Below are 22,732 nucleotides of genomic sequence, written 5' to 3'. Positions count from 1 at the left end.
GAAAAAGACACATTTTCCCTGATTGTTTCATCAACTCCCTCCAAAATAAACACACTCCTTCATAATTTGAAAAGAGAAGGAGATAGTATTTCACCTTAGCCAGAAATGCACAGTTGGGGAAGTTCAGAGTGAAGGAGGAGGCCCTCAGTCCTCACCTAAAACAGCCATTGGGCTCAGGAGCTGGAACTACCTTCCTCCTGTCTATCCTGGGGTTTAGCTACTGATGATACAAGCCTCAGTGCGCCTGTCCCCAATATGTAGTTATGACAAGCAATGGTGGCTTGCTTTATCAGGAGCATTTGGGGACATGCGGTGGGTCAGAATACTATCCCAGGAAGGGGAGATTCCCTCCCTGCCTCCATGTCTGCCAGACCTAGCAGAGGTTCCCCACTTGGGAAATGGGCCAAACCACAGTCTCTTCTTTTACAGAGCAGGCTGATTCTAGCCAGACCAGTTCTGATTAATTAAAGTCAAGACTTTTGTAACTTTTCCTGGTCAATGGCAAAAGCAAGTTGGAACTTCTGCTGAGTCCATGGGAAAGTAACTGACCCAATAATAAACTAGCTACAACAGCAACTTAACTTCTCTAAAGATGTTTAGTAACTGAGTGACAAATGAGAAAACAGGAAGTTTTGTTTTCTTTAATAAATGTCTCAGTGATGCACAACTTCCTATCGTTAGATTTTATTTTCTTTCTTTCAAAGCTCTAAGTCAGAATAGCAGCAAAACTCCCATTCTGTTTAACTTTAAAAGGCATGTATAATTACTTAATTTTTTGGTATTAAATGCAATAATTCTGGGCATGGCGGCTCATGCCTGTAATATCAGCACTTTGGAAGGCAGAGGTGGGAGGACTGCTTGAGCCCAGGAATTCAAGACCAGCCTGGGCAACATGATCCAATCCCATCTCTACGAAAAACACAAAAATTAGCTGGGCATGGTGCCACATGCCTGCAGTCTCGGCAACTTCAGAGGCTGAGGTGGGAGGATCACTTGAGCCACAGAGGTCGAGGCAGCAGTGAGTCATAATCACGCCACTACACTTCAGCCTGGGCAACAGAGATCCTGTCTCAAAAAATAAATGTAATAATTATTTCTAGAAACTGTAACCCGTGGACCACTATTTTAGAATCTTTTTACATACAATCTCTCTTATTTAAATGGGATTCCATGTACAGATATATGAAAGAGAAACTAGAGAATTATATATATTAACTCTTTCTACCTCTTAAGGACATGACAATTTTTAATTAATGGATTTATTGAGACTATACACGTAAACATTCTAATGAAGAAAGTGTTTTCGAACGACAGTCATATGAGGTTATATGAGTCATACAGTCACCTATAACCCACTCATCCATTTGCAAATATTTACTGAGAGGAAGGCCCTGTTCTGGGCATTGGGATCTTGCAAAGAAAGGCAGTCTAGGCCTTTCTGTCTTGAATAACAGTCCAAAGGAGGGAACAGGTGGCTTTGAATGAATCATTTTCTTTTAAAGAATATTCTTCAGAATACTCTGACTCGCTTATTTTGTTGAAGTCCATAGTGAAGCAGAGCAGCCACACCTGCAGATGCTATTTAGAGACTTTACAAGAAACTTCCAGAAAAGGGACAGAATGCCTTTCCTGGAAGCAAGCTCCAAGGCCCTGCCCCACGTGACTTAAAATTAAAGGGCCATCAGCTGGGGCTTAAAAATCAAAATCCCTTTATACCACAGTCTGAGCAGTTCAAGGGGATGCAGGCTGCTGATTTAACTCCACAAGTACTAATGGCTTGTTGTAACAAACATAGTTTCTCATCACAAAAATGTGTAATTTGCCAATTTTTTCATCCATACTTCGTATTAGATTATCTCTAATGATCTATCTTCAAGTTTGCTAATTATTCTTTTCTCAGCTACTGTTGAGGCCCTCTAGTGAGTTTTTCATTTCAGTTATTGTACTTTTTCAACTCCAGAAATTCCATTCAGTTATTTTAATCACTTCTATCTCTTAATTGATATTCTCTGTTTAATTTTAAATCCAAAAATATACAACATGGTGTTCTTTAGTTTTCTGAACGTATTTACAAATAGATGCTTTTCTTTTTTTTTTTTTTTTTTGAGACGCAGTTTTGCTCTTGTTGCCCAGGCTGGAGTGCAGTGGTGCAATCTCAGCTCACCACAACCTCCACCTCCCAGGTTCAAGCAATTCTCCTGCTTCAGCCTCCTGAATAGCTGGGATTACAGGCATGTGCCACCATGCCTACCTAATTTTGTATTTTTAGTGAGGCTAGGGTTTCTCCATGTTGGTCAGGCTGGTCTCGAACTCCTGACCCTAGGTGATCCGCCTGCCTCAGCTTCCCAAAGTGCTGGGATTACAGGCATGAGCCACCGCACCCGGCCTACAAATAGATGCTTTTCTATAATGAAGTACAGTCATGTGTCACTTAACAATAGGTATACATTCTAAGAAATGCATTGTTAGGCAATTCCATCATTGTGAGAACATCGTAGAGTGTACTTACACAAACCTAGATGGCATAGCCAACTACACACTTGGGCTATATGGTATAGCCTATTGCTCCTATACAAACCTGTACAGCATGTTACTCTACTGAACACTACAGACAATTGTAACACAATGGCAAGTATTTATATACCTAAACATAGAAAAATTACAGTAAAGATACTGTGTTACAATCTTATCAGAACACGGTTGGATATGTAGTTTGACTTTGGCCAAAACCTTGCCTATGCAGCACATTACTGTATTTATCTGCTAAGTTCAATATCTGGGCCTTGCCAGGGACAGTTTATTGGCTTTTTTTCCTCCATATGAGATAACTTTCTTGTTTACTTGTATATTTTGTATGTTTTTATTGAAACTGGATATTTCAGATCATAGATTTCAGAAACTCTGGAATCTAAAGTACCCCTCTCCCAGAGGTGGTTATTTTTGTTGTTTGTTTAGCAATTTGCCTGAATTAATTCTATAGATTGTGTTTCTCCTGTAGTGTTTCAACACTAATGTCTCTGCTTAGTTGCTTTTTAAAAATTATACTTTTTTAAATGTTTAAGCCTGACTTTCAACAAGGCACCCCTGGATCAACATAGCTTAGTACTAAGCCAATTGATTGGTTAGATGTTGTGCTTAAACATCTTGAGCCAGTATGATTTCCACATTTTGCTTATGGATCTTTCCATGGCTTGCAGAATATAGTCCAAGTTCAGGAAGTTTCTTGTTTATTCAGGAGTAAATAATGCAGTAAATGTAAATGGATTAATCATTCCAGTCAAAAGAGAGATTGTCACGCTAGATAAAAAGAGATGTATCTTCTGAATATATAAAGAACACTTGCAACTCAACAGTGAAAGGACAAATAACCCAATTTAAAAATAGGCAAAAGATTCAAATATATGTTTCTCCTAAGAAGGTTTATAAGTTGCCAATAAGCACATGAAAAGATGCTCAACATCATTAGTCATTAAGGAAATTCAAATTATAACCACAAGATACCACTTCACACCCACTAGGATGGATATAATCTAAAAGGCAGGCAACAACAAGGGTTGGAAAGGAGGTAGAATAATTGGAACCCTCATTCATGGCTGAATTAGGAACTGAATGTTTATTCCAAATTATAATTAGAATAATTATTCCAATTATGCTAAATTCCAAAATTTACATGTTGAAGCTCTGAACCCCAGCTGTATTTGTATTAGATGGGACCTCTAAATAAATAAGATTAAATAAGGTCATAAGGGTGGGGCTCCAATCTGATAGGATTAGTGTCCTTAATAAGAAGAAACACCAAAGAGCTCAATTGCATTCTTTCTGCATGCATGCACAAAGAATAGGTCATGAGAGCACACATTGAGAAGGTGGCCATCTGCAATCCAAGGAGAGAACCGTCACCAGACACCAACCTTGCTAGCACCTTGATCTTAGACTTTCAGTCTCCAGAACTGCATTTCTGTTGTTTACACCACCTAGTCTATGCTATTTTATTAAGGCAGCTCATGGGAATGTAAAATGGTACAGTTGCTTTGCAAAACAGTTTGGCAGTTCCTCAAAAAGTTAAACATAGAATTACCATATGACCCAGCAATTCCACTGTTAGTTATATAGCCAAAAGAATTGCCGGGCGCGGTGGCTCAAGCCTGTAATCCCAGCACTTTGGGAGGCCGAGACGGGCGGATCACGAGGTCAGGAGATCGAGACCATCCTGGCTAACACGGTGAAACCCCGTCTCTAGTAAAAATACAAAAAAAAACTAGCCGGGCGAGGTGGCGGGTGCCTGTAGTCCCAGCTACTCGGGAGGCTGAGGCCGGAGAATGGCGTAAACCCGGGGGGCGGAGCTTGCAGTGAGCTGAGATCAGGCCACTGCACTCCAGCCTGGGCGGCAGAGCCAGACTCCGTCTCAAAAAAAAAAAAAAAAAAAAAAAAGAATTGAAGCATGTCTTCAAACAAAAACTTGTACGTAAATGTTCATAGCAGCACTATTCACAATAGCCAAAAGATAGAAATGGATAAAACATTCATCCAACAGATGAATGGATAAAACAAAATATGGTATATATGTACAATGGAATATTATTCAGCCTTGAAGAGGAAGGAAATTCTGACACATGCTACAATATGGCTGAACCTTGAAGATAGTATGCTAAGTGAAAGAAGCCAGTCAGGAAAGAGTAAATATTGCATGATTCCACACATATGAGGTTCACAGAGTAATTAGATTTATAGAATGGTGACTGCCATGGGGCTGTGGAGAGGAAGGAATGGGGAGCTAATGTTTAATGAGTATAGACTTTTAGCTGGGGAAGATGAAAAAGTTCTGGAGATGAATAGTGGTTATAGTTGCACAGCAATGTGAACTTCTTTAACGCTATAAAACTGTACACTTAAAAATCGCTAAGATGGGCCAGGCGCGGTGGCTCACGCCTGTAATCCCAGCACTTTGGGAGGCCGAGATGGGCGGATCACGAGGTCAGGAGATCGAGACCATCCTGGCTAACACGGTGAAACCCCATCTCTACTAAAAAAAATACAAAAAACTAGCCGGGCGAGGTGGCGGGCGCCTATAGTCCCAGCTACTCGGGAGGCTGAGGCAGGAGAATGACGTGAACCCGGGAGGCGGAGCTTGCAGTGAGCTGAGATCCGGCCACTGCACTCCAGCCTGGGTGACAGAGCGAGACTCCATCTCAAAAAAAAAAAAAAAAAAATCGCTAAGATGATAAATGTTATGTTGTGTATATTTTACCACAAATAAAAAAGAGTGAATTTTATGTGAATTATATCTTAATTAAGTCATTGTAAAAAATAATGAATCACACCAAACAAATAGCATAAAGGGGAGAAGAACCCACATGATTATCTCAGTAGATACAGAAAAAATATCTGTAAAAATCAGCATTCATTCATAATAAAAATTCTTACAAACCTAAATTTATATGTTTTGACAGAGAGTTCCTTTAATGCTTGGAGCTGAAACGAACAAATAAAACTCAAAATAAACAACAAAACCAAAAATCAACCACCTCTCGCAATCTTTGCAAGTTAGCTCTATGCTGGGACGCACCTTCAGCACTTAGCAAGGCTCACCCTGAGCCTAGGGTCAACCTTAAGTGAATGCTTAGTATCTTCTCAAGTCTTTTCTAAGCACGGATTTTACCTGGGTGTGTATGTGGCTTTCTAAATTCCTTGGTATATATTGCTGCTTTTGCATGTCCTAAGTTCCAAAATAAATCTCACCCCAGATTCTCCTTTAGGCCTTTGATGGTCTATCGTACGTCTCTACCCATAATCTCTTGCCTTAGGCATCCATGGGTCTGTAGTCACCTTGCAGTTTTTATGAGTGAAACCCACCATTTTTCTTCCTGAGTTCCAAGTTAGGGAAAACAGAAAGAAGCACCTTGTGTTCATTATGTACACCTGTTCTAACCTCTCTACAGGATATCTGAAGGATATCGATCACAAAGTCAGGAGATCGAGACCATCCCGGCTAACACAGTGAAACCCTGTCTCTACTAAAAATACAAAAAATTAGCCAGGCGTGGTGGCAGGAGCCTGTAGTCCCAGCTACTCGGGAGGCTGAGGCAGAAGAATAGCATGAACCCGGGAGGCGTAGCTTGCAGTGAGCCGAGATCATGCCACTGCACTCCAGCCTGGGCAACAGAGCGAGACTCCACCTCAAACAAAAATTTGTAAATAAAGTTTGCTCTGTCCCTCTGCTTTGAGAGAGATAACTGGGAATCCAGCTTCTGCAGTTTCAAGACTGAGACGGCCACTGCAGCAGTGGGTGGGGGTGGAGTCATGCTGGGCAAAGATAAAATCACTATTTACTTCGAAGATGTCTTTTTCTTTTCTTTTCCTTTTTTAAATGAGATAGGGTGTCACTATGTTGACCAGGCTTATCTTGAACTCCTGGCCTCAAGTGATCCTCCCATCTTGGCCTCCCAAAGTGCTAGGATTACACGCATGAGCCACCATGCCCAGTCAAGATGTCTTTTTCTTGATTGGGCATTTGCTTGGTTGCTGTTAACATTGGGTTGTTTTCCAGAGCACCAACAAAGTTTGTTCAGACAGTTCCTGCTGGTTTTTTCAATGTTCTGAAGTGAAGAACAAACCTTTGATTTTTCTAGTTTGCCATTTTGTTGACATCACTATCTGCTTTCGAAAGAAAGATATTTCTGCTGGGTATAGAATTGCAGGTTGAAAGAATTTTTTTATGTCAATGCTTTTTTTTTTTTTTTTTTTTTTTTTTTTGCAGTTGCAAGATTTAATAGAGTGAAAACAGAGCTCCCACAAAATGGGAGGGGACCCAAAGGGGGTTGCTCTTGCCAGCTCGAATGCCTGGGTTTATATCCCAATCATTGTCCCTCCCCCTGTGCTCTCAGGCGATAGATGATTGGCTACTTCTGTACCTCCTGTTTTTGCCTGATTAGCATTTTAGTGAGCTCTCTTTACTACCTGATTGGTTGGGTGTGAGCTAAGTTGCAAGCCCCATGTTTAAAGATGGATGCAGTCACCTTCCCAGCTAGGCTTAGGGATTCTTAGTCGGCCTAGGAAATCCAGCTATTCCTGTCTCTCAGTACCCCCTCTCAACAGGAAAATCCAAGCACTGCTGGGGAGGCTGGCTGATGACCGCTCTAACTGCTTCCTGCTGAATTGGGGCATAGTAGGGGTCGTGCAGTTGAGATTTCCTCAGGAGGGGTGCCTTCGATATCATCAACATCAGAGCATGGGCCAGCAGGCCAGTCCAGGGGTCCACGGTAGATCTTAGTCATGGACTGTATCTGGGGATACATTTGAAGAACCATTTGTAGTTTTACAGTTTCGATTCTGGAAGAGGCAAACTTAACAAGGAGGTTAAAGATACAGAGATTGAAATGTATGGTCTGCAGTGCAGGGGATTATTTCTTTGGCACACTTCACAGGCCCTGACTATCTGCTTGCTAGTTTTGAAAAGGTCTGGTACAGTAAATAATGATTCAGCCATCTGATGGGTGCTATCAATGCCTAAGTGAAAGGTTTGGTGAAGAGTTTTAAGTAAATTTCACTGGTTAGCTGTAGGCAAAAGTATTTTTCCTTCTTTGCTGGCTAGCCATTCTGAGGGGAGGAAACTATGTCCTCGTGAGGTTCCCCATTGTCAGGCGTCTGAGCCCAAGCTAAGCCATCATATCCCCTGTGACCTGCACGTATACATCCAGATGGCCCGAAGCAAGTGAAGAATCACAAAAGAAGTGAAAATAGCCTGTTCCTGCTTTAACTGATGACATTCCACCACAAAAGAAGTGAAAATGGCCAGTCCCTGCCTTAACTCAAGACATTACCTTGTGAAATTCCTTCTCCTGGCTCATCCTGGCTCAAAAGCTCCCCCACTGAGCTCCTTGTGACCCCCAACCCCTCTCTGCCAGAGAACAACCCCCCTTTGACTGTAATTTTCCTTTACCTATCCAAATCTTAAAAAATGACCCCACTCCATCTCCCTTTGCTGACTCTCTTTTTGGACTCAGCCCGCCTGCACCCAGGTGAAATAAACAGCCTTGTTGCTCACACAAAGCCTGTTTGGTGGTCTCTTCTCACAGACATGAATGAAAACCATCTATGGCCGGGTGTGGTCCCGGCACTTTGGGAGGCCGAGGCGGGCAGATCACGAGGTCAGGAGATCGAGACCATCCTGGCTAACACGGTGAAACCCCGTCTCTACTAAAAACACAGAAAATTAGCCGGGCGTGGTGGCGGGCACCTGTAGTCCCAGCTACTCGGGAGGCTGAGGCAGGAGAATGGCGTGAACCCAGGAGGCGGAGCTTGCAGTGAGCGGAGATCGCGCCACTGCACTCCGGCCTGGGCTACAGAGCGAGACTCCGTCTCAAAAAAAAAATAAAACCATCTATTTCTCCTGCTGAGTAGTAGGGCTTGGTTTCCCAGAGGGGATTACCCCATACTAGGGGTCCTTCTAGAAGCATTTCTAATGGAGGGTCCCGCCTTGTGGCTCTTTTGGCTTCAATATCCACTTGGTGGTTCCCTTCTATTTCCCTTTCCTTTCTGATGTCCCCGACAGTGTAAGACTGCCACCTCTTTAGGTTTCAGTACAGCCAATAATAATCTCCTAATGGCTTCCTGATGTTTGACTGGTGTTCCTGCAGAAGTTAGGAATTTCCTTTCTTTCCATGTTGCTGCGTGGGCATGGAGGACTAGGTAAGCATACTTAGAGTCTGTATATATATTTACCCTTTTTCCTTCTCCTAATTCTACTGTATAATGGCCCTTGCTTTTGCTAGGATGTCTCTCCCTAACAAAGGAGTGGGGCTTTCAGGCATAATTAGAAAGCCATGTGAAAGAAGTAAAGGTCCCCAGTCGCAGCTTAGCAGCTAAGAGAAGTATCTAATGACTGCATGTCCTAGGACCCCTCGGATAGTGACAGATCTGGAGGACAGTTGTCTAGGACAGGACAGTAAGACAGAGAAGGCCACGCCAGTGTCCAGGATACAGTTAACCTCCTGACCGTCAATGGTCAAACATACCCGGGACTCTGTGAGGGTGATGGCATGGGCTGGTGCTTGCCCCGGGCACCCTCAGTCCTGCTGCTGGATCATCTGGTTAGTGGCTTCTGACTCAGAGGACCTTAGTCCCCTGGGGCACTGGTCCTTCCATGATTCCCTTGACATAAGGGGCATGGATGAGGGGGTGGCTTGTTTCTATTCAGACGATCTTTTTTCAAGTGTCCCTGTAGATCGCACTGGAAGCAAGCCCTATTAGGCACTCGCTTTTCCCAGCCTTTCCATGTTCCAGAGCCTCAAAGTCCGCTTGCCTGAGGCCATGACTAAAGCGGTGGCCTTTTTCTTATCTCATTTGTCCTGTTCTGCCTGCTCCTCCTGATCTCTATTATAAAAAACCAAGGTTGCCAAGTTCGATAGGGTTTCTAAGTTTTGCTCTGGGCCTAAGGCGAACTTATGAAGTTTTTTTTTTCTAATGTCTGCAGCTGACTGAGTGATAAACTTAGTCTTTAAGATTAGTTGGCCTTCAATAGAGTCAGGTGACAGAGAGGTATGCTTCCTCAATGCCTTCCTTAGTCTCTCCAGAAAGGCGGTAGGATTTTCTTCCTTTGCCTGTGTTATATTGGACATCATTGAATACTTCATAGGCTTCTTCCTAGTTTTCCTTAGTCCTTCTAGCACGCAAGTTAGTAAATGTCTGCAGCACCAATCTCCATGTTCTGATTCTGCGTCCCAATGACGGTCTACACTGGGAATTGCCTCCTGGCCTGTGTGGAATTGTTCTCTTTCCTCTGTTGTCATCCTATCATTGACCTGACTGAGATACCAGAGATCGCCAAACTCTCAGGCTGCAGTTATGGCGGCACTTCTCTCATTTGGGGTTAGTGTCTGATCTAGCAGTAACATTATATCTCTCCATGTCAGATCAAAGGATTGTCCTAACCCTTGTAAAACATCAATATAGCCATCAGGGTTATCCGATCATTTACCTATGTCTATTTTAATTTGCTTCACGTCTGAGGGAAAAAGGTACATATACTCTGACTGGGCTGAATTCTCCAGAATACATCTTACAGGTGTTTTTGCCTTGCGGGGAATGTTTCCCATCTGAAAAACAAAACACAACAAAAAAACACATAGGGATGCCAGCACCCCCACTCATTTTCCAATAAGCATTAGTCCTAGAGCATCCTCTACGGTCCTAATGCTTATTCCTTTCCAGGGTGCGTAATCACCCATGGACTTCTGCTTATCAGATTAGTTACGCTCACCAGTGTAGCAGTCCTGCACCTGTTTTCCTGCCTTCCTTGACCACAAAGAAAGGGGTCCAGGCTGCTGGATTCTAGTGGTCCTTTACCAGCGTGCCCAACATTGCCTTTGTGCGCAGGGGTGAGTCCTAAAGCTGGGCTGGGTTCCTGAGTATTTCGTAACAACCCAGCGGCCCCATCAAGATGCATTCCTATGAACAATAGTTCTTATGAAAATTTGTTTCAGATGGTGTAGGTAACCTTTTGAGTCAGGATTGAGATAGAGTTTTTTTGATTCTGTAAGTACTTTAAGGCTTGGCTGAGTGCAAACAGTGCAAGGTTGAGCAGACCAATTATTAGGCAATTCCTAACTCTGTTTCCACAAGAGTCTCCCTATCAATTACTGAATACCCATTGTGTGTGTGTTTTTTTTTTCCTCAGTCACCCAGGAGGAACCATCAATAGTCCTGTCCTGAAGGGAGATCCTCCTAGGTCTGGCCAGACCTCTGTATGGTAATTAATATTTAAATCCCCTGTTAGGAAATCTGCTGGGTTAAGAGAATTTTCAGTCATTAATGTTAAATTATGTTTTTTTTGGTTTTTGGTGTTTTTTTTTTTTTTTTTTTAACAGAACAGCCCTATACTTTAAGATTTTTGAATTAGTAAGCTACCTTTTTGCTTTTTTGACTTAGAATAATTCTGAACTGGTGAGGTGTGCTCACAATGAGGTTTCCTCTAAAAGTTACATTTCTACTTTCTTCTGTTAGCAAAGCAGTTGCCGCTACACATTGAATGCATTTGGGCCATCCGTGGGTTCCTGGGTTAAGGATTTTTGATAGGAAAGTTACTGGTTGTCAGTGGTCTCACTGTTTTCAGGCTACGCCCTTGTTTACACTCCCAACAAGGTAGTATTGAAGTGTTATAGGGTCATGGAGAAGCTCTTCAATTATCAACTATAGGTTTTAAATTTACCCTGGCTTTTAAAGAAATAGGGCACATTGTTTTTTCTTTACTACTTCTCTTTTTTTCTCTCCCTCTCTTTTCTCTCTCTCTCTGTCTCTTCTCTCCTTGACTTACTCAATTCGCTTTCATCCTGATCTATTATGTTGCCCTAGGCTCAGTTCCAGTAGTTAAAGTACTGGGTTACCAGTTCTAAGGCCCTGGCCAAGGAGCCAAGGCTTGGAGATCGTATTCCAGAGGGGTAAGCTGGGTAGAAATCAGGGGAAGAGACTATCTTACACAATGGGAGAGCAATCCTCCTAGCCATTTACAAACTTGGGGCCCTGGCAAGAGTGGTGGGGAACGGGTCTGACATAACTGCCCATGTCAAGAGCTATATGCCTAAATTGGGAGGGACACCAGGGATAAGACTCCCTGGGTTCATAGCCTAGATGGCCAAGGACACAGTGTAGAGCTTCCTTAGATCCCTTTGGAGATACAACTTGCTCTAATACTTGGGAGAGGAAATGAAAGTCTGAACCATTAGTACCTAGGAGGCAGGGATCGGAGGAAGTAGATTCAGAGGTAAGGAGAATTTTGGGGCTACACTTTCAAGAAAGTTGTGGTTGGGACCCAGGAGGTATGGGTCAGAAAGAAAGGTAAGGGTGCACACAATGGCGACTGTCGAATACAGACTTCTGCCCCACGATCTCAACCAACTAATGCAGGAGTTTGGGACGACAGCTTTCTGCCTCTAGTCAGCCCTGGGCTTTCCCAGGAAAACTGAAAGAGGAAGCCGGTTCCAGGCAGACCAATGCTTCCAACCCAGAAGGGTTGGGGGTTGTTAGAAAGCCGTTTCCCAGACAGCCTCACACCTGAGTCTTAAGTCCAACAGCCATGCTAATCGTTTTTAACCGGCCGATAGGTGCCCGGTATTTTCCTCCAATTCTAAGGAAGGATAGCAAGCAAAAGCGGTCCAATATTAGTCACCGCTTTGGAGGTCCCTTCGTGGTCACTAAAATGGTACTGGGGGTCACGGGGGGTCCTTGTTCTTAGAGCTCCCAAAATGGCGGCGGGCCACTTCCAAGATGGTGGCAAGCCTCTTGTTCTCTGACCTGGGATTCTTGGTTTCACGGATTCCAAGGAATGGAATCTTGGGCCATGCGGTGAGTGTTATAGCTCTATTAGAAGCCCTGGGTCACGGAAGAGAACGTGGAACCCAGCGACTAGTGTTCAGCTCAATTAGGACAAACCCAAGCACTTAGCCGTGCAGGAACAATGGAGAGCCTTTAACCCAATCGGGAGTGGCAATGGGCACCTCACTGCATTAGAAGCACAGCAGACAGCCTACCGGATCCAGAGGGGTGGAAGTCAGTGATGGGTCTGTGATGCAGCAGACAGCAGTGGTGGATGGCGAGTGAAAGTTCAGCTTGAGCTGTAACAAACACCGACCAGAAGAGTGTGCAGTTGCAAGAGTTAATAGCGTGAAGAAAGAGCTCCCATAAAATGGGAAGGGCACAATCTTGGCTCACTGCAACCTCTGCCTCCCGAGTTCAAGTGATTCTTGTACCTCAGCCTCCCAAGTAGCTGGGATTACAGGCATGTGTCACTGCATCTGGCTAATTTTTGTAGTTTTGGTAGAGACAGAGTTTTACTGTGTTGGCCAGGCTGGTCTGAAGCTCCTGGCCTCAAGTGATCCCCCTACCTTGGCCTTCCAAACTGCTGGGATTATAGGCATAAGCCACTGTGCCTGGCCCCCTAATGTCTTCTTTGCTTACATTGTTTCTAACAAATTGATGTCATCCTTCTCTTTTTTCTTTCCCTTGTACCAAACATGTCTGTTTTTCCCCTCTGACTGCTTTTAGGAGTTTCTTTTTTCACTGATTTGTGCAATTTGCTTATGATGTGCCTTGAAGTAGTCTTCTTCATGTTTCTTTTGTTTAGCTTTAATTGAACTTCTTGCATCTATGGTTTTATTGTTTCATTAAGTTTCAAAACATTTCAACCATTCTTCCTTCAAATATTTTTTCTATTTCTCCACTTGTTTTTGGCGCCAATTACACATATATTAGGCCATTTGAATACTAATAGTCTGTTAATTTTTTAAGTTTTTTCTCCAAGATTTTGGTTATTTTCTATCCTTATGTCTTCAATGTCACTAATCTTATCTTCTGCAGTAGCCAATCTGCTATATTAAGCCTATTCAGTGTATTTATTTCAGGTATTGCATTTTTCATCTTTAGAAATTTGGATTTCATTTTTTTCTACTTTTAATATTTCTACTTAATTTTTGAACACATGGGATACAGTTATAATTTTTAATGACTTTTTTTGTTCATTCTAACATATGTGTCAGTTCTGGTTAGTTTCAACTGATTATTTTTCTTCTCCTTATGTCTCACAGTATCCTGATTCTTTGCATGCCTAGTAATCTCCAACTGATGTCAGACACTACAATTTTACTAGTTGAGTGTTAGAGACTTCTGTACTCCTATAAATATTCTTGGGCTTTGTTCTAGGGCATAATTAAGTTACTTGGCAACTGTTTGGTTCATTTGGGTTTTGCTTTAAATATTTGTTTGTTGAGGTTCAATTCATCTGGGAGGGAGGTGAAAAAATAAAAAGAGACTCAAGCCCTATTTAGTCTAAAGCTAATTACTCTGTACTATTGAGGCAAGACCTTTTTGAGTATTCTACCAATGCCTTGTGAATTAGAAAGTTTTCTAGGTTAGCTGGTGAGAACAGGCCATTTTTCCAGCCCTTTCTGATACTGTTTCTCCTTCTCCTCCTCCTCCTCCTTCTTCTTCCTCTTCTTCTCCTCCTCCTCCTTCCTCTTCTCCTCCTCCTTCCTCTTCTCTCTTCTCTCCTCCTCCTCCTTCTTCTCTGACTCTTTCCTCTACTTCATGTAGTTTCTTCACATATAATGGCTGATAATTTCTCTGCTGAAGATTTAAAGGGGACCTTTTGCAGATCTCAGGAACTCTCTCTGTACCACTCTCGCCTCTCCATATATATTGTCCTGCAAACCACTGCTGCTTTGCTCACACTGAACTCCCAGCTTTGTCTTCTCAACTCAGGGAATCTGCCCGGCTCTGCTAGAGTTATTCCCCCACATGCTGTGGTCTGAACATTCTCTCAAGCCAGTAAGTTGAGGTAATCATAGGACTCAACTTTCTTTTTTTTCCTTCACTCAGGGGTAACTGTTTTTCATTGCCTGATATCTGGTGTCTTGAGAACTGTCATTTCGTCTATTTGGTCTGGTTTTGTGTTGTTGTTTTAGGCAGGAGGGTAAATTTGGTCCCCATTATTACATCTAGCAGAAGTCTTGAATGTACTTGTTAACAAATGTCTTACTGGGGAAAACTTCAAGCTTATATAAGTGGGCAGAATAGTTGTGTGACTGCCTATGTCTTCATCTCTAGGCTTTAAAAAATGATCAAATCAGTGCCAATCTTGTTTTATCTGTGCTCCCACTCACTTATCTCCCTCTTGCTTTTTTATTTATTCATTTATTATTAAATAATTTATTTACTTTGAGACAGAGTCTCACTCTGTCACCCAGGCTGGAGTGCAGTGGCACAATCTTGGCTCACTGCAACCTCCACCTCCCAGGTTCAAGCAATTCTCCTGCCTAAGCCTCTCGAGTAGCTGGGATTACAAGTGCGTGCCATCACACCTGGCTAATGTTTGTATTTTTAGTAGAGACGGGGTTTCTCCATATTGGCCAGGCTGGTCTTGAACTCCTGGCCTCAAGTGATCTGCCTGCTTCGGTCTCCCAAACTGCTGGGATAACAGGCATGAGCCACTGTGCCCAGCCTCTCTCTTGCATTTTGAAGGAAATCCCAGACATCATGTAAGCTCATCTGTAAATATTTCAGGGTGAGTTTCTGTAGGGGTCCCTGTCAGTGCTCCACCTGTGTCTATCCTGCGTTTTCATTTCAGTGTGCCTGAGCTGACTTCTAGCTGTCATGATCTGCATCTCTTTGCTTGAAGGTTTTCCTTAAAGCTCAGAAAAGCCACCCTGCCCTGCGGATGGTGGGCTGGAACCGCCAGTGTGATTGGTGCTCTCCCCGGCGCAGCCCTCCACATCCCACCTCCCTCACCCTTGTGTGAGATAACTCTGGCATTTGTCTCACACCTTTCCCTAAGTTTCTCTGTGGGATTGCGTTCCATTCGCCCACAGTGCTAGCTGACTTGATAATGTCCCCTTTATGTCTGCATTCCTTTCTCTGTCACATTTGCTCTTTCCTTGGATTCGTTAGCTAGTGCTGCCAAAACAAAGTACCAGAAGATAGGTTGATTTAGGCAATAGAAATGTATTTTCTCACAGTTTTGGAGGCCAGAAGTCCTAGATGAAGGTGTCATAAGGTTGGTTTCCTCTCTCCTGGGCTTGTAGATGGCTGTTTTCTCCCTGTATCTTCACATGGCCCTCCCCTCTGCATATTTCTGTGTCCTAATCTCCTCTTCTTGTAAGGATGCCAGTCTCATTGGATTAGGGCCTACCCTAATAACCTCATTTTACCATAATTACCTCTTTAAAGGCCTTATCTCTAAATACACATTTAGAGGTACTGGAGGTTAGGACTCCAACATATGAACTTGGGAGGGGGAGGGGACAGGGGTAGCCCGTAATACTCCTCTACTGGCATTTACTCTACCTCCCAAATCAGCTACTGCCACTCAAGCCCTTATTTCAGGATCTACTTGTAGGAAAATCCAAATGAAGGCAACCTCTAAAAGGTAAGTACTTTTTTGAAAAAAGGAACCACATTTCCCCAAAAGCACTCCTCATATCCACACTTAAGGACTTGCCCACTGTGCTGTTTACATGCACATCCCCTCCGGTGACGGCAAGGACTACATTTTATGGATCTTCTTATCTAGGCAGTTCCTCGGATGTAGGAGATACCAAACGCTGCTTGATTTGCTTAACTAAATGCCATGAGTTCTAATCTTCCTTGGAAACTTGGTTACAGTCAAATACAAAAAAAAAAAAAAAAAAACCTAAATAACAAATAAAATTGCTCCTTAATAATGTAAAAAATCCCTGCTGCCTGCATTACTAGCTATCTGTGCAATATCTAGCACTCAGGGACATAGTGTCTTCCAAATAAAGTTTTTATGGCTTAAATGAGGGCTACTCACTGTGATGTTCGATGTTGACAGTGGGGAGAGGTTGCAGGGGGACAGGGAGTATATGGGTACTGTCTGTACTTTTCCACACAATTTTGCTGTGAACCTAAAACTGCTTGAAAAATAAAGTTTATTAATTTGAAAATAAATAGATTAGAAATACAGTGTCACCAATTAAAGTTAGAAACTGAAAACTAGACTAGATTTAAAAGACCTTTAGGAAAGACACTTTTATATAAAATATCATCAGTCTGCTAGTGTCACCTACTGGTGAAAATTGGCCACTGCTGTGGAAACAATTCTATCCATTTCTTTTTTTTTTTTTTTTTTCTTTTTGAGACGGAGTCTCGGAGTCTCGCTCTGTCGCCTAGGCTGGAGTGCAGTGGCGGTGATCTCCACTCACTGCAAGCTCCGCCTCCCCGGGTTCATGCCATTCTCCTGCCTCAGCCTTCCGAGTAGCTGGGACTACAGGCACCCACCACCGCGCCCAGCTAATTTTTTTGTATATATATTTTTTTTAGTTGAGCGGGGTTTCACTGTGTTAGCCAGGGTGGTCTCGATCTCCCGACTTCGTGATCCGCCCGTCTCGGCCTCCCAAAGTGCTGGGATTACAGGCGTGAGCCACTGCGCCCGGCCAATTCTATCCATTTCTTAGTGCTCTTGAATTTTGATGGTTATGTAACAAATGTTCTGTAGGAAGTATTAGTAAACACGAATTCGACCAAATAGAAAAAGTATTAATATTTATGTGATATATAAGTTGCACATGAAGAGGAACTATCAGAAAAACAACCTTTACGTTTACATATCCGTAAGCCTCAACTCGAAACTAAAATTAGTTTTGATTTAGGGAAGAAAAAGTTAAATGAAGGCAAATGGAAGTATGTGGAAAAGGAGCTTTATATGATACTCTCTCATTTCTCATACAATCCAATATTTTAAGTAAAAGCAATAAATCCAATGTACAGTTTTTTATGCAAAATAGCATCTATTCATTTTTGGTGTTAGCCATACCCAAAGTCTCTCCTTAATAGCACTGAACTCAGGATCTTATGACACTTCATGTTCTCAAATGCCTTTTCATTTCCCCGCACAGCAACCTCTGAACTGTGATTCAGTTCTATAGCATCTGCAATCAACTCCCATAGAGGAAGGACTGGTCTATTGATGGGGGTCTTTCAGTTCTAGCTTACAGTCAACTATTGACAAATTTTTCCTTATTTGTTCTTTGGGCAATTTTTGTTTGCCCCAGAATTTAATGTTTTAAATTAAAAATTATATGGGAGCTGGTTTTGTTTTGTTTTTTGTTTGTTTGTTTGTTTGTTTTTTTACCTAAGTCCCGTAAGACTCAAAAGAGAATGAGTAAAAGCACTCTGGCAATCAGTCAACTATCAATCTATTTTTACCAAGTAATCATAAATTTTCCATCTGCTGTGGAGGACACCGAGTTGGATCCCTGTATGGGATGTGAGAGGTGTGAGATACTCCCTTCTTTCTTCCTTCCTCCTCCTCCTCCTTCTTAGAAAGGCATACAAATTTTCTTAACATATATACAGGGAGAACCACAGAGTGATTACCTCCTTCTTTCTTAGTTTTGGAAATTTTTCTTTAGAAATGATTTCAGACTCAAAGAAAAGTTGCAAGAAGAATACAAAGAACTCCTGCATACTCTTCATTCAAATTAGTTTTATTAGATTATCTTAATAGATAGATAATATACATGTTATACATATATAAACCTTATATATATAATATATAAAAAGTTTTTTGTAACCACCGAAGAGTAAGTTCAGATGTGGTGCCCATTTATTTACCTTTAAATACTTTAGTGTGCTTTTCTCTAGAAAAAGAGACATTCTCTTAGTGTGATAACGGTGCTGTGTTCACATTCAGGAAATTCACATTGACAATACCATTTTCTTATTTAATGTCCTTGTTCAAATTTCACCAATTGTCTAAATAATTTTTTTTTTTTTTGAGACAGAGTTTCACGCTTGTTGCCCAGGCTGGAGTGCAATGGCATGATCTCAGCTCACCGCAACCTCCACCTCCCAGGTTCAAGCAATTCTCCTGCCTCAGCCTCCCTAGTAGCTGGGATTATAGGCATGTGCCACCACGCCCAGCTAATTTTGTATTTTTAGTAGAGACAGGGTTTCTCCATGTTGGTCAGGCTGGTCTCGAACTCCTGACCTCAGGTGATCCACCCCCCCCTCGGCCTCCCAAAGTGCTGGGATTACAGGCGTGAGCCACCGCGCTCGACCATGTCTAAAGAATTTTTACAGCAAAATCAATCTTTCTGCTGTAGGCTCCAGATTGCTAGGCCTATATGTCACATTTAGTTATCATGTCCCTTGGGTCTCCTTTAACCTCTAACTGTTCCTCAGCTGTTTCATGATCGTGGCATATATATATATGTATATATATATATATATTTTTGGTAAAGTATACCAGCTAGTTAGTTACTTTGTAGAATGTCTCTCAATTTGGGTTTGTCTAATGTTTCCTTGTGATTAGATTTAAGTATGTGAATCTTTTCCTCATTTCCTTGAATACCTTGATTAGATGCATTTTTGCATTTTGGGCATGCATTTTTGGCAGGAATATCACAGAAGTGATACTGTTTCTTTTCAGTTAATCAAATCATGATACACATCATGTCTGTTTGTGTATCCTTGTGGGATTAACCTTGATCCCATCCTTGTGGGATTAACCTTGATCATTAAGTTGGTGTCTGCCAGGTATCTCCACTGTACAATTACTGTTTTTCTCTTTTAAATTAATAAGTAATTTTGGGAAGATATTTCCTCATGAAGCTTTTGCCAACTAACTTTAGAAGAGAATTGATGATTCTTTCTGAACCAATTTTAATTGTGATAGTTGCCAAATGGTGATATTTTAAATTTGTTATTCCCTCTGCATTTATTAGTTTTCCAACTGTAAGAAAGTGACTTTCGGCCGGGCGCGGTGGCTCAAGCCTGTAATCCCAGCACTTTGGGAGGCCGAGACGGGCAGATCACGAGGTCAGGAGATCGAGACCATCCTGGCTAACACGGTGAAACCCCGTCTCTACTAAAAAATACAAAAAACTAGCCGGGCGAGGTGGCTGGCGCCTGTAGTCCCAGCTACTCGGGAGGCTGAGGCAGGAGAATAGCGTAAACCCGGGAGGCGGAGCTTGCAGTGAGCTGAGATCCGGCCATTGAACACCAGTCTGGGCGACAGAGAGAGACTCCGTCTCAAAAAAAAAAAAAAGAAAGTGACTTTCTTTCCTATTTATGTAATCATGTATTCATTTATGTTAGTATAGACTCATGGATTCTTATTTGAGTCAATGAGTTACAATCCACTACTATCATTTTGGTGACCAAATTGTCCCAGATCTGGTCAGTGGGAGGGAGCTCCTTCAAACTGGCTCCTATGCCTTCTTGACATGTCCTCATAATTTTTTACCCACTTCCTTACTTTCTGGCAAAACAAGATTCTCAAGTTCATCATGAATTTCTCTATTCCATTCCTGGGTTCAGTCACTTCTCCAAGGATCCCTGGTTTATTTTAGTGGAGAATGATATTTATAAGCAAGATCTGGTGCTAGATGTACCAATTACTACTGGGGTGTCGCTGCTTCTAGGTCCTCCTGGGAATCAGTGCAAGAAAATATAAATACACACACACACACACACACACACACACACACACAATTTACATCTATTTATAAATCTAAATTTTAAAAATGAGTTCACACTGATACCTTCAGTTGCAAGCCAGTATTATAGGGTTCATTCTAACCTTCCTCATTTTCCTTTTTTTTTTTTTTTTCCTTTTCTTGCTCTTTTTTTTTTTTGTTTGTGACAGGGTCTGCTCTGTCACACAGGCTGCAGTGCAGGGCTCACCGCAACTTCCGCCTCCCAGGCCCAAGTGATCCTCCCACTTCAGTTTCTCTGAGTAGCCAGGACCACAGGCACGCAAACACACCTGGCTAATTTTTTGTATTTTGTGTAGAGACAGGATTTCGCCACGTTGTCCAGGCTGGTCTCGAACTCCTGAGCTCGAACTATCCGCCTGCCTTGACCTCCCAAAGTGCTGGCATTACAGGTGTGCCCGACCGCCGTAAAGATCTTACGACCATGGGTAGTGACTGGCAAGAATGTGCCTTACTAGTTTTAAGATGGAGTTATTCTTAAAATGGTGTCACCCTGGCTCTCCTATGCTCTTGTTTCCCAATTTGACAACCAACGTGATCTTTCTGATTAGCTCAACCTTACTTAAAAACCGGCCGGGCACTGTGGCTCACGCCCGTAATCCCAGCACTTTGGAAGGCCGACGCGGGCAGATCATGAGGTCAGGAGATCGAGACCATCCTGGTTAACACGGTGAAACCCAGTCTCTACTAAAAAATGTAAAAAATTTAGCCGGGCGTGGTGGCGGGTGCCTGTAGTCCCAGCTACTCCGGAGGCGGAGGCAGGAGAATGGCCTGAACCCGGGAGGCGAAGCTTGCAGTGAGCCGAGTTCGTGCCACTGCACTCCAGCCTGGGCGACAGAGCGAGACTCCGTCTCAAAAAAAAAAAAAAACAAAACAAAAAAACCATCATTGCCTCTCCAGTGTTCTTACACTAAAGGGGCCATCTGCCTAACTTAATTTAGGAATGCCTGTATGTTTCCGTACTGCTTAAATATTCCCAGCTTTGCCACTCCCTGTTTCACACCAACATCCAGTTATCTGGAAGATCTTTCCATTCCTCCATTTCTCTCATAACTAAAACAACTTCAGACTTAACCCTCACTCCCACCGGTAACTCACCCTTAACTCTTCTTGTAGAACTTAAATTTCATGTATTGTTCTCTCCTTCTGTCCCTGACTCACTTCCTAAATCTCTGGTGGATGTTCCCCTGTTGTCCTGTTACACTGTTATTCTGACCTAAACAGAACTGATCACATTGCTTGCTGGGAAGATGCACATGCGATCTCTAGTGTATATAGTAGGTCCTCAATTATTACTGATGACTGGTAAAGCAGCCAAGGTCTTTTGACTATATAAATCGATCTTATTCTACGTTAATAACAATATTAGCACAGGATTCTATTCCCCTGTTGGATATTATTTACATTTGATAATGAATGAACTAATTCTCTTTGACAGCAAAACATGTATTCAGCTTACAGTCGAAAATGCAAGGCAAGGTACACAATAAGACGGATCCAAGCCCTGACCCCTCCGAGCTTTAAGCAGTCAGGTAACTATTTGTTCTGAAAAGTATTAACTGTCCTATTAACGTTAACCTTCACAACACAATGCCTTGTGTTCAACCGGCCTTGGCCTCAAAGCACTTTCCTGGCACATTCCCTAAATTTAAAGAACGGTTTCCATAGAGCTGAGAGGGTCGAGGCAGGGGCAAGTGTAGAGAATGCAAGAAATGGAGACACCCCGGGCAAAAGAACTCTAGACTGCACTCCAACCTTAGCACTTACTAGGCATTCGAGTTCAAGACCTTGACACTTGCACTCGCTGGTGGCGAGCCCCGCCTCCCCATTCCGGCTCCACCTCCCCAACCCAGCCCCGCCTCCCCACCCTGCCTCATCTACCAGACAGGTCCCGTCTCCCCATTCAGGCCCCCGTCTCCTCACTCAGGCCATGCCTCCACATTTAGGACACGCCTCCCCGCCCAGTCCAGTCTCCGAACTAGGGCTTGCTCCAAGCCCTGCTTCCTCGCCCAACCTGGCCTCCCCACTACGGCCTAACCCCAAGCCCTTCTCCTCGTCCGGCCCCGTCTCCACACTACCGCCTGGTCCTCAACTCCACCTCCCCACTCCGACCCCATCTCCTTGACCAGCCCGGCTTTTATGCTCAGGCTCCGCCTCCCCGCCCAGTCTTGCCTCCAAATTCCGGCCTTGTCCCACGCCACGCCTCCACACGGCCCCGCCTCCACGCTCGGCCTGGCCCCAAGCTCTTCCTTCCTGCGGCACCCTGTCTCAGCACTCCGGCCTGGTACCGAGCCCCGCCCCGCCTCCCCAGTCCGGAGCCCGCCTCCAACCCCGCCCTGTCCCCACACCCAGCCTGGCCCCGAGCCCCACCTCCCACCGCGCCCCGCTCTCCACTCTCCCGAGCCCTGCCTCCCACCCCGCCTTCACACTCCCGAGCCCCGCCTACATCCCCGCTCTGTCTCGTCACTCCACCTGGTCCCGAGCCTCCCCTCCTGCCTCCACCCTGCCCCGCCCCGATCATCCCGAGCCCCGCCTTGTCTCCACACTCCGGAGGCACCTCCCTACCCGGCCCCGCCTCCGCGCTCCGGCTGCCAGCCCTCCCTTCCACCCTCTGGCTCCGCCTCCATCTTCACGCTCACGCCAGGCTCTGAGCCCTGCCTCCACGTCTCGGCGCCAACTCCACGTCCTGGCTCCTATCTCTGCCTTGTAGGCTTCCCCCAGCTGCACGC

This window comes from Macaca nemestrina, chromosome 13 (genome assembly GCF_043159975.1).
Source record: "Macaca nemestrina isolate mMacNem1 chromosome 13, mMacNem.hap1, whole genome shotgun sequence".
Lineage (NCBI taxonomy): Eukaryota > Metazoa > Chordata > Mammalia > Primates > Cercopithecidae > Macaca > Macaca nemestrina.
Note: the sequence above shows the minus strand (reverse complement) of the source record.